This window comes from Falco punctatus (assembly GCF_963210335.1).
Source record: "Falco punctatus genome assembly, chromosome: 9".
NCBI lineage: Eukaryota > Metazoa > Chordata > Aves > Falconiformes > Falconidae > Falco > Falco punctatus.
In genome coordinates this window covers 37,504,653-37,515,201 of record NC_137589.1, presented here as the reverse complement: position 1 = coordinate 37,515,201, position 10,549 = coordinate 37,504,653, and positions in this window count along the sequence as shown.

Genomic DNA, 10,549 nt, shown 5'->3' with positions numbered 1-10,549 from the left:
TGTGTATCTAGAGGAATGTACTTAAATTATTAATTTCATTACAAATCTGTTGTGAAGCCAGATATTTATTAGGAACTCATTTGATGATATCTGGAATTGGGCAACAGTTAAAAGGCAGCTTTGCCTAAGCTCCTTCCTACCCCTCAGAAGCCTTGAAAAGCTTAAGTGCACGTACTAGTTTTGCCCCATTTTTTTCTCCACTACAATTCCATAGTTCTTCCAAATATAATCATGATAATCTTGGATATCTGGAATAGTCTTAAGCCATCTGAGGAAAAATCTCATAGCTTCCCAAATGCAGCTCTCCAGAGAAAAAACTAACTTTGAAAAGGGGAATGTCATCTCACAATTATAATTTGTTCTTTGAATTAGGGTTATATTTTGAGCCACCTGGCCTGATCAAAGCTAGCTCTGTTACGTGCCAGGCTTTGCCAGTAAGGCCTCATAACTAAGTTTGTTGCTCAGGGGCTATAACACAGTGAGGTGGCTAGATTGGTTTTGGTTTTACAATAGACTTGGTTAATGTCAAGTTAATGGCTCTGCTCCCTGTTTCACTAAGCACTGTAGACACTCACTGTATGCTTCTCGCTCACGTGGTTGTCATACTTTTTATTTCTTCTCCCATCTGGGGATACTCCAGACTCATGTTCTTGCAATTTTATTGCGTTCTAAGGCGTACACAATCAAGAAGTAAATTGTTTATCTTTTAGGATAGCTTTTATCGTAAAATACAACCAGTTTGAAATCTGACAACGGTATACTAATACAATTACTAGTATTTCTTAATAATGCATTCCTGAGCTCTTAAACCAAAGAGTGGCTGCAGGGACAGTTTGACAGATAAAAACATATATATAGTTGTTAGTTTTAATAGTTTTTTGCCTGCAACCATAATCTGTATCATTATTTTTTAGTTTAATTCTGTTGGACAAGTTTCAAAGATAAATACGGTGTGTAATAAGCCTTTGCAACCTCTAATTTGTGAAGGAGTGTCTGTCCAGTTAATACTTGCTCATTGAAGCAAGGGGGTTTGAAATCGCTGAAGTACGAACTGTAATTACTGATGTCTGTTTCCTATTCACCTATGGCTTCTGGCATTTGATCAAAAAATGTAATGTATTGCTTAATCTCAGAGCATTCCCCACTTTCAAAAATATTTACTTCATGAGAATTGTACAGCACTAAATGACCTCAGCAAAACCAGAGTAGATTTTTATTTGGCATTGGATCATATGTAGTTAATCCACAAATAAGAATTTTTCCTATTAATTTTTTAATGTTGGTAATTTAGATATACGTGTATTTATAATGTACCTCTAGTGCGAGCTCAGAGCATTTTAAAAAGTATTGAATATATTAATAATAGGGTATGTTTTTTACTTCACGAATGGGATGGCTAAAAAGAGGAATACAAAGGCTGAGCAACTTACGCGAGGGCAAATGCAAGCTGGTAGCAAATAGAATCGCTTGGTTTGTATACAGTTTGTCATCGCTGAAAATAACATGGTGAAAGAAGTCTTGGACAAGTGTGAGGTAGGTGCCTAAATCTCTTTGCAAGCCATTGGGAATAGGGTACCTCATAACTATCTGTCCTACTGAGAGGGTAAAAAACTGGGATATTGAATGCAGATGTTCAGAGCATCACAAGAGTAAGTAGAAGCCCAATTTCATTTGAGAAAAGTTGTCATCTTTCTTGTTGAAAAATGCCTGCACTGCTTTGATCTGCCTCCAGCTATGTTTATTATACCATCAAATCTTGTCTTCCCTGTTTCCTTGGGACTGTGTGTGACAGAGTTGAGAGTTTTTCTATTTCTTGGCTTAGAATCAGACCTGGAATACATAATTTTCTCCTCAAAAAGCATGCAAGTTAAGCCAATACTGAGAAATGCAAACAGCCAAATTTATATACAAAAATGAGCTCTAAGATTTTGCATATGATGGTTCTTATTGTACTCGTTCTTTGATTATGTTCATAAATGTGATGGGCACCATCTGAGGAAGGATAAAACAGTGAAAAAGACAGTGTCATGCCGAGCTGTTGGTTGAGTTGCAAATGAGAGAAGAATGTCAGTTATTGGATCATCATGCTAACTTAAATAGTACATTTATTTCTCTTGGTGTTCCTCAGGTATGCCGACTGCTTGGCTTATACAAGTGAAGTGACTTCAGGTCAACATAAAGTGACCATGGATTGAATGAAATTGAAATGAGCATTTGCATTTATCATTTACATATCTCGGTGAAGTAGCCTTTCACAACATTGGTGTAACTGAGTGGAATTCATGTGATGTAAGACAAAAGATCCCTATAGACAGAGGGATTCTTACCCAAACGAGAACTGACTGCTTTCTGATAGCCAGAGGAGTTTTGTTCATCCTTTTTTTGACAGCTTAGCTGAAGTGATCAATATATTCATATATCCAAATAGCAAATCTAAATATCGAGTGAAGTGCAATGCTCCCTGTGGAATGGAATCTCTTGGCTAGATAGTACTTACAGTATTTTAAGGCTGTGTAGAGAACTGTTTGCTGACCTTGTGGGATCTTCCTTAATACTGAAATGTTAGTTGGTCTCTACCGGTAAAGACCGTTAATTTGAAACTAGTAGCCCCCTGAATTTACCAGAACATCTCAGTGAGACAAGAAAAATAATCTGGTGATTTGGTGAAAACTCATCTCCATCTGTGATGAAAAATCATGATATTCTTTTGTGAACTGAAAAAGATTTGCAACGTAACCAGGGGGCATTGAGATAATATTTTTTTTTAACATTGATTCCTCTTCTGTAAAATTTATAAAAATACCTTTTCCACAATTACAGTCTGTCACCAGCCTCCCAAACTACACTCTATAATAGCATAGATTTCTAAGAAGGACCTAAATAAAACTGGGTGTAATATGCTAGGATAAACTGTAAACACCCAAAGAACATTTGAGGGTTGACGCATTGTTTCAGCTTCTAATTACCTTCAAACAATGTAGAATGAGCTTTTATTTTTCCCAGAGTTAATGAAGAGAATGTTGAGAGCAGCCTGCTAGCAAGAGCTGTCCTCTCTTCTTATCTGCTGAAGGAGCGCACAAGCTGCAAAGGGGGAGAGTCAGCCAAATGGGCATTTCCAATTTGAATACTTCTGTCTTTATAGAAATATGTTTATAAAATGTCCTCGAGACTCACCACAGCAATGCCAAGGGCTTTTCCTGTAGAAATACAGACATCACAGAATACTCTTTGTTAAGAATTACTTATTTTGCTTCTCTTGCTATGTGGCTTGGGTTTTTTGTAGTCTAACAAACAGCATTATTTTAAAATAAGCTTTGCTTTAGGTCACTTTGATTTTTAAGGAACAGCTCAAGAGAAGGGAATTGGGTGCCCTTTGTCAAGCAACAGCATGTTTTTGCAAGCTCCATGGGGTCACCATTTCATGTCATACTTTCATCAGGCTTGTTAAAGCTCTGCATCACATCTCACACCCTGGAGTGGACCACCTGCCATTGGGGTTTGGACTTCAGGTTACCCACCTCTGGTGTGTTGGAGTAGTTGTTCTTTCCTAGTTGTTCTTTCCTTTCTGATCCCTTCTTCCTAAAGGCAGAAGCATTTTATTTTTAAAGCAGTTCCTTTCAACATCCTGTTTAGAGTATGACTCCGCAAATAGTTGTATAGGGCTAATTGAGGGAGTAGGAGAATGGGGCTGGGAGCAAAATGAATGCTGAAGTTCCTGTAGAAGAAGGAGGGAGGAAATAAACCTCTTATACTGACATCATCTCAGGTCACACTGTACTGAAGGGCCCCATGCTTAGTTTTAGTCCCATTGGAATCAGCCTTCATTGATTTTGATAGCTGATGAAAATGCTGGATGTTGTTGTTAAATATAATTATGGGTTTGAAGCAGAGAGTTACTTGATGTAACTAATTTTCTTTTTTTTTCTGATTCATTCAAAAAGCCCATGCTCTAGGAATATGTTGCCAGACACTTTCATCATGCAAGTAGCACAATTTAGCCACAGACTAATCTCTGGAGATCATATTCTGCTGCCCCCAGTCAAGAAGAGCCTTTACTCCACAACTGGTTGCACTGGAACAAATAAGGGTGACAAAACTTGTATGGAAACAAATGACTGGAGACATGGACCCGCATTTGCGAAGGGCAATGGATATTAGCTCCTGTTTCAATGCTGAGTGGAGAAGGATGTATAAATCTTTAAACTCTGAAGGTAATGTTAGGTGGAGAAAAGGAAGCAGGCACTGCTACGTTTGGTGCTGCTAAACATAATGTAGTACTTAAATGCTGGCCCAACCTTTGTCGGAAGAGGCGTCCTACATGATAACTGCCATACAGGTGCCTGAACCCTGTTCTTTTGCATTAATATTCATTGATCTTGGCACATGCATGTCACCAGAGTTCTGTCAGATATGTACAGATCCTCAAAATGTGATTCCCAGTGGATTTAAAGGGCTTCATCCAAAGATACAGGTCTTAGCTCTGAGGTTTCTGGAATATCAGCTTTCTCACAGTCTTGAGTAAGGTGAAGTGGAACAGGATGTGGAGGAGTTTTTAACTAATAGACAAGGGAGTATTGAGAGTATTTCTTTGATGCAAGGAAAAAGGTATATTGAAGCTGCAGCTGGGGGGGAAAGAAGCCTTAGAAAAGGAATTGAGAGCAGAAAAGGCTGGAGGACTGGAGATAAAGGAAAGCAAATTGTTGGTGCAAACTCTTCCAGCTCCACTGATGTCCATGATGAGATAGTTTCTGCCTGTTAAAAAAACAGGTGCTTGGTTTACATAAGTTGAGTGTTCATTACTTGCTGATATTTAGGTATGGAGAGGTGCTAAACAGTGCCTGCCAGTTGTTTATATTTCAGCATGTGAGCTCTAAAATTTATCACAACTACTTCTGTAACAACAAAAAAGATGTTCCCAGAAATCCTTTCCAGTCTTTGTGTTGTTCAATGAGAACTGATTGCAGCTGGCATGTCCCTTTCAGTACCCTCAGGGTAAGATAACCAGATGCCTGCTACCACTGCTATACTGTAGGCAGACTGGTAAGAACTGGAAAAACTACCACATCTACCGACCATGAATAAACACATTTCCAGTGCCAGTTGGGGGTGTGTACACCTTGGTGAACAGAGTTCATTAGTTTAGAAGGAAGAAGTTCATGGATTATACAAACTGGTCAAGTCTTCAGTATAATCTAGTGAGAATGTTTCTATGGTCTTGAATGTCTTCTGATGTCTCCCTGTGGTCATGCAACGTGGAAAAAGCTATAGCGTAACCTCTGCTTGTCGTGTCTGAGCTCCCTCTGGTGTAGACAGAACATGTACTGCTTGCACAGATGTGAACAAAATACTGCTTGAGTTGTATTGCCCCTTAGCCAAATGTTACTCATTTTTTGCTATGACCGTGCACGTAGCTCAGAGTTAGGACTGCTGATTCACAAGGGCCCAAGTATTAGGGTAAATTTCCCTCCTCCCCCCAAATAAGAGCACAGGCATGTGAGGAAGGTTGGCCAAGGCCATGGAGAATATGAGTCACAGTTTAGAGACCTGATCTCACGTTAATCACAACCAAGCACAGACAACCTGACATTTGACTTTTACACAGTGAGAACCTGGCAGCAACCCTTCTGATTCACAAATAATCTGTTGTAAGCACCTGTTTTCTACTGTTCATAACGCTCACGTCTTACATATTTTGCCTTTGTCCCAGGTTGAATATTCTTCAGTTGACTTAATGGTTGTCACAAATAAATGTTAACTAGAAATTTATGAGCCATAATCATATTTAGGATGCAAAGTTTTGTTGAACTAGGTTTTGGGAATAATTGTTAAAAATCCACAATTCTTCCCATGTTTTGTTGTGAAATTCATCCATTTTGATGACATTTCAAGAGCTATATAACCCTTGTTGCACTAATTTGCTAGTGTGATATGCCACAGACGAAAGATTTGCTGCACCAAGACTGAACAGAAGCTTTGTTTGAAATTTCTTGTATAGCCCAGTATTTCAGATTTAGCATAATGGTATTGCAAATCGTAATGTACCTCAATTGATATTTACAGCACTGCTCAGCAGTGCAATTCATCATATAAGCATAGAATTTTACTTCTAGAAAAAAATAAGTGAAAGTGCTTAGATCACATAGACTCCATTAGAAATAGGATGCCCATCTAATAATAGAAAAATGTGTGAATTCATGCTGAGGATAAATGAGTACAGATCTATTGAAGCAAGCAGTCTTTTTATGTGAGTAGAGTTGCACATGTTTTCTCCAGGGATCGGTTCAGTCCCCTTTGCCTTTGTAGTCTATGCTGAAATTCTTCAAGATAGGAAAAACTTGCAGAGTATTTGCATGTACTAAGTGCCTGGCATAGATCAGAGTCTTTACTTTTCACTTTTGCTAGCAGTACAATCATTTAAAATTAAAGAAAAAATAAAGCAAGTAATTAATCCTGTATGAATGTTCAAACATTCTGTTACTAAGAGTTATTTTCTCCCTCTAGACCTTGAACTTCCTCTGTGTATGATCCAAGAAGGCAAGTAAAAGTCTTTTGCAGGAAAATACAATTTTCAAGTACCCTGATTGTGCTATGATACTTGCTCTACCTGAATCTTTTTAGATAACAGGCATCATGCTGTCTTTGGTTTATTTATCTCTGATCGAAGAGCAGGGTAACATAGAAGTGGCAGTCAAGGAACTTATTAGGGGTGTATACACAGTTTGTGATAGTAAGATCAAGCAGAACTTGTGAGAGGGAGAATTTTCTTCATCTAGAAATTCAGCCGTGCTCATAATAAGATCCACCTTCACAAAGGAAAGAGAACAATCCTGAAAAAACTCTCTCTCCCACCCCCACCCCTTCGAAAGGGCACTTTGATCTTGTTTTTAAGGTATGGATTGGGACTCTGGATATTTTTCCATGGTCCTTTGCAGGCCAGAGTAAGATCATCCTGTCCTCAATCCAAGCTGGCTAGCAACCAGCCAGCTCCAGACCCAAATCTATGCAGCTCAGTGCGGTGCTGTCTGTGTCCGCTCTATTAAACCTTCTGAGAGTCTTTAAGCCTTGTTTGCCAAAATCTGGATAGGTATTTCTCAGAAGAGCATAGTTCAATATCCAGCACTGGCACCATTTCACTGTGAGACCCCGGAAAAAGTGCTCTGAGCCAGATTTTTAAACATGCAAAGCTATCCCAGAGCCCACTGTTAAAATGCTACTGATCTTTTAAAAGACACTGCTCAGTTGCAGTCTCTGTTTTTGCCAGAGGGTATATATAAAGCCACTCAAACTTTGACACTGCCTCACAGGGAGGCTGTGAATGAACTTGTGCATTAACCTCTAAGTACAGGCAGTCTCCTGTTGTTCCAGTGGAAATTTAATTATTTATAAAACCCGACATGATGCTTTTAGGGAGGATCAGTCAACCCTGGGATGCTCCATGTCCCAATGGCTGGGAAATTTCCTCAGCTGTGGGAAGGGTGTCCTCCAGACTGTAGTCCAAATTTGACAGAAATAATCAAATTAAAAATCTTTTAACTACCCTGATGACTGCTTTGGTGGAAGGCTGCTCCCTGGTCAGTGGCTGGTGGCTTCTTTGGTGGAAGGCTACTCCCTGGTGAGTTGCTGGTGGCTTTCTGTCCATCTTATCACAGATGGGATGCACAAAATTCAACTGCTACCTATAGGGAGAGCCCTGATGAGGAAGGACCTCCTGTCCGGTCTGAGCAAAGTGCCTGTTTGTATAATCTCAAGATACTACCTCCACAGATCAGCTGTTCAGGTCCTCCTTAGGCCATGATGGGTGGGGACCAGAGGCACTACGGCAGGGAGAGGGTGTCTCTGTACAGAGTGACCTCATGCTTCCATGCTCAAACTCTCAGCATTCAAATTCCTGAATTCTTTAAGGGATACAGCCATGATATTCTCTTGTTTTTTAATCAGAGAAAAAAAAAATTGTTTTCTAACCCTTGTGTTATCTGCTTATAGCCAAGTTCTTTGTTGCATTTGCTGCTATGTTCAAAACAGATAATAAATAGAAACCTGATTTTGACAGTGCCCTGTGCTGCAGAGTGGAACAGCTTTCCTTTGTCGTTACGAAAGGGAGAGAAAGGGAACAAGACTCCATGTGGGCATGCTGGTGGTGGTTGATCACGTGAAGGACTCTATGGAGAAGACTCCATAGGCTGCAGGGTATCTCTGAGAATACTGTGGCTCTAACCAGCACCTAAGCTTTCAACAATCTCTTGACTGAAAATACTCCTGGACAGAACTCTGGGTTATTAGAAGAATAAAGGTTTTCACTATCCAACCATAGTTGCTTCTACTTCATCTTATTGTATAATTCTCTTCCTAGACGATTTTAATTTCCCTCCCCTCCCACTCCCCAACCCCTCCTCCCCCAAATGGCTCTCTAAACCTGGTACTTTAATCCAAACCATACAGCCTGGTTCCTTGGGTGAACTGCTTTTGTTGTATTGATGCTTGCTACTGCTTTCTTTTCCCAGGATATTAACTGTTCTTTGTTTTCTTCCAGGTTTCTCAAATGGTGGGTCGGTCTCACCTGTGTTAAGCATTCTGAAAGCAACTATAAGGGGTTATAAGGCCAAAAGGGATAAGGAAACGTGGTTAAGTCTGCCATTCTTTATATAAAAACCTATGTAAGAAGGAAGGACTAAATCTGTTTTACATAGGCAGGTGAGTAATGATATATGGAATTCCCAACTTCTAAATCCTTTTTAAATGAGATCTAAGAAGACCACTTCAAAAAAATTTGACTTTTTTTACCCTAACTTTTTAATTGGCATGAATTAAATTTTGGCTTTCCTCATGTGGGAAGGATGAAGGTAAAAGGTACAAAAGCAATTCAGTTAACTTCTTGCATATCATCATGCAACAAGTACCTCTGAAGAGGGCTGCAGTCAGTTCAAGAGGCATGCACTCGAGAGCTCATAGGGCATACTTCCAAACTGTATTACAAGCTGGGGCTTAAATTTGTCCTGATTCTAAGACAGGAAGACCAACAAGACAGTGTCATTTGCAGGAGATATTGAACACAGAATCTCATTTAGAAATATGTATCCAATCTCTTTATTATTCTTCTTTAACAGTAGATACATATGGAGTTTAAGGTGTTGAACAAGCCTGCTCAATGACCTGGTTTTGTGTGCGAAAAGAAATTCTACAATTTGGCTTTTCTTCCTCAGGGAGGCTGTTGTCCTTTCTGAAGAATTCAGTATTGCACAGTGAATAGCAGAGGTGTATATATCGCAGGGAGGGTCGGTGGGATGCAGAAGCAGCAAATTTTTGCTTCAGCACAGCCTGGAAAGCAGCTATGAAATGAGAAACAAAGACTGGAGAGGATGGCAGCACCCACAGAAGCCATGGCAAGCTCCAGCTCTCCCTCCTCCCTGCCCCCGTACCAGTGCGGAGAACTGCTTGCCTGGCTTCCCCAGACTCACTGCGGCTCCAATATTGTAATTCTGCTGCAGTCGTGCATGCCATCTGAATTCATTTGTCATATTCTATGAACTAGAATCCATCAAAGCGTATTCACTGGCCTTTTAATTAGTGTTAGATTAGCATTTTAAGATATGGGTAAATTCCCAAGTCTAACTTTGTTTAAAGGTGCATATTCAATACAGTAGCCAGGAAATCATGTATTCTCATGTACTTATTACCTTAGTAATGTAATGCTGTGAGGGAAAAAGGCAGATAATACTTCCGACAAATATTAAATGTTATTTGTATAGCTACTGTCTGTGAATTTAAACAGAAAATCATTCCTCACGCCTTGCCATGAAACACACACAAATTTCTTTTGTGGCTTTCATGTTTCATTAAAGCTTTGTATGTGGAGGAGAGGAAAATCTAAATTGCTACTTAATTAAAGGGATACTGTCAGATTAAATATATTTTGAAGAAATGAACTTTGCTTTTTACCTGGGTTGTCAGTAACACCTAGGATTATTAAAAATGAAATATTTTTTAACATCTAATATACTTCTCACCATTTATCAAGCTGGGTCTTTTCTTCTCCTTGGCTGGTGAAACTAAAACAGTCTCTTGCTTTTTCCATTGTCTGGATCCTATTAACTAACCCAATATTGGAGGGCTTTAGGTTGTAAATACCAGGAGGTGAAGCTTACATCTAAACCAAAAAAAGAAAATGTATGGTTCTTTCTTTATTCCATTAAAATATTTCTCTAGAGCTGGACAAAATGTAATATATGCTCCTTTAATCACATTTTCATCGCCACACAGCATGTGCAGTGGGGGTTAAATCCTGGAAAGCGTTGAGCAGTGTTGTGTGTGCAGCTTTCTCTCTTTATAGAAGGCCAAAGGTGCTAAGGTTGCACAATTGCATGGAAAGGGGTCAAACAGCTATGCTGCAGTGTGTGGAAACCAGAGCCTGGTCCCACCCAGCGAGCTCCTTGCTGTTATCTTTAAAGGGAGCAGTAAGGATTTAAGTTAGGACCAGGGCAGGGGTTGAAAGTATGTGGGTACCTCTGACAAGTGAAAATGAGAATTGGCTTGTAGCCCCTCCGGCATCTTC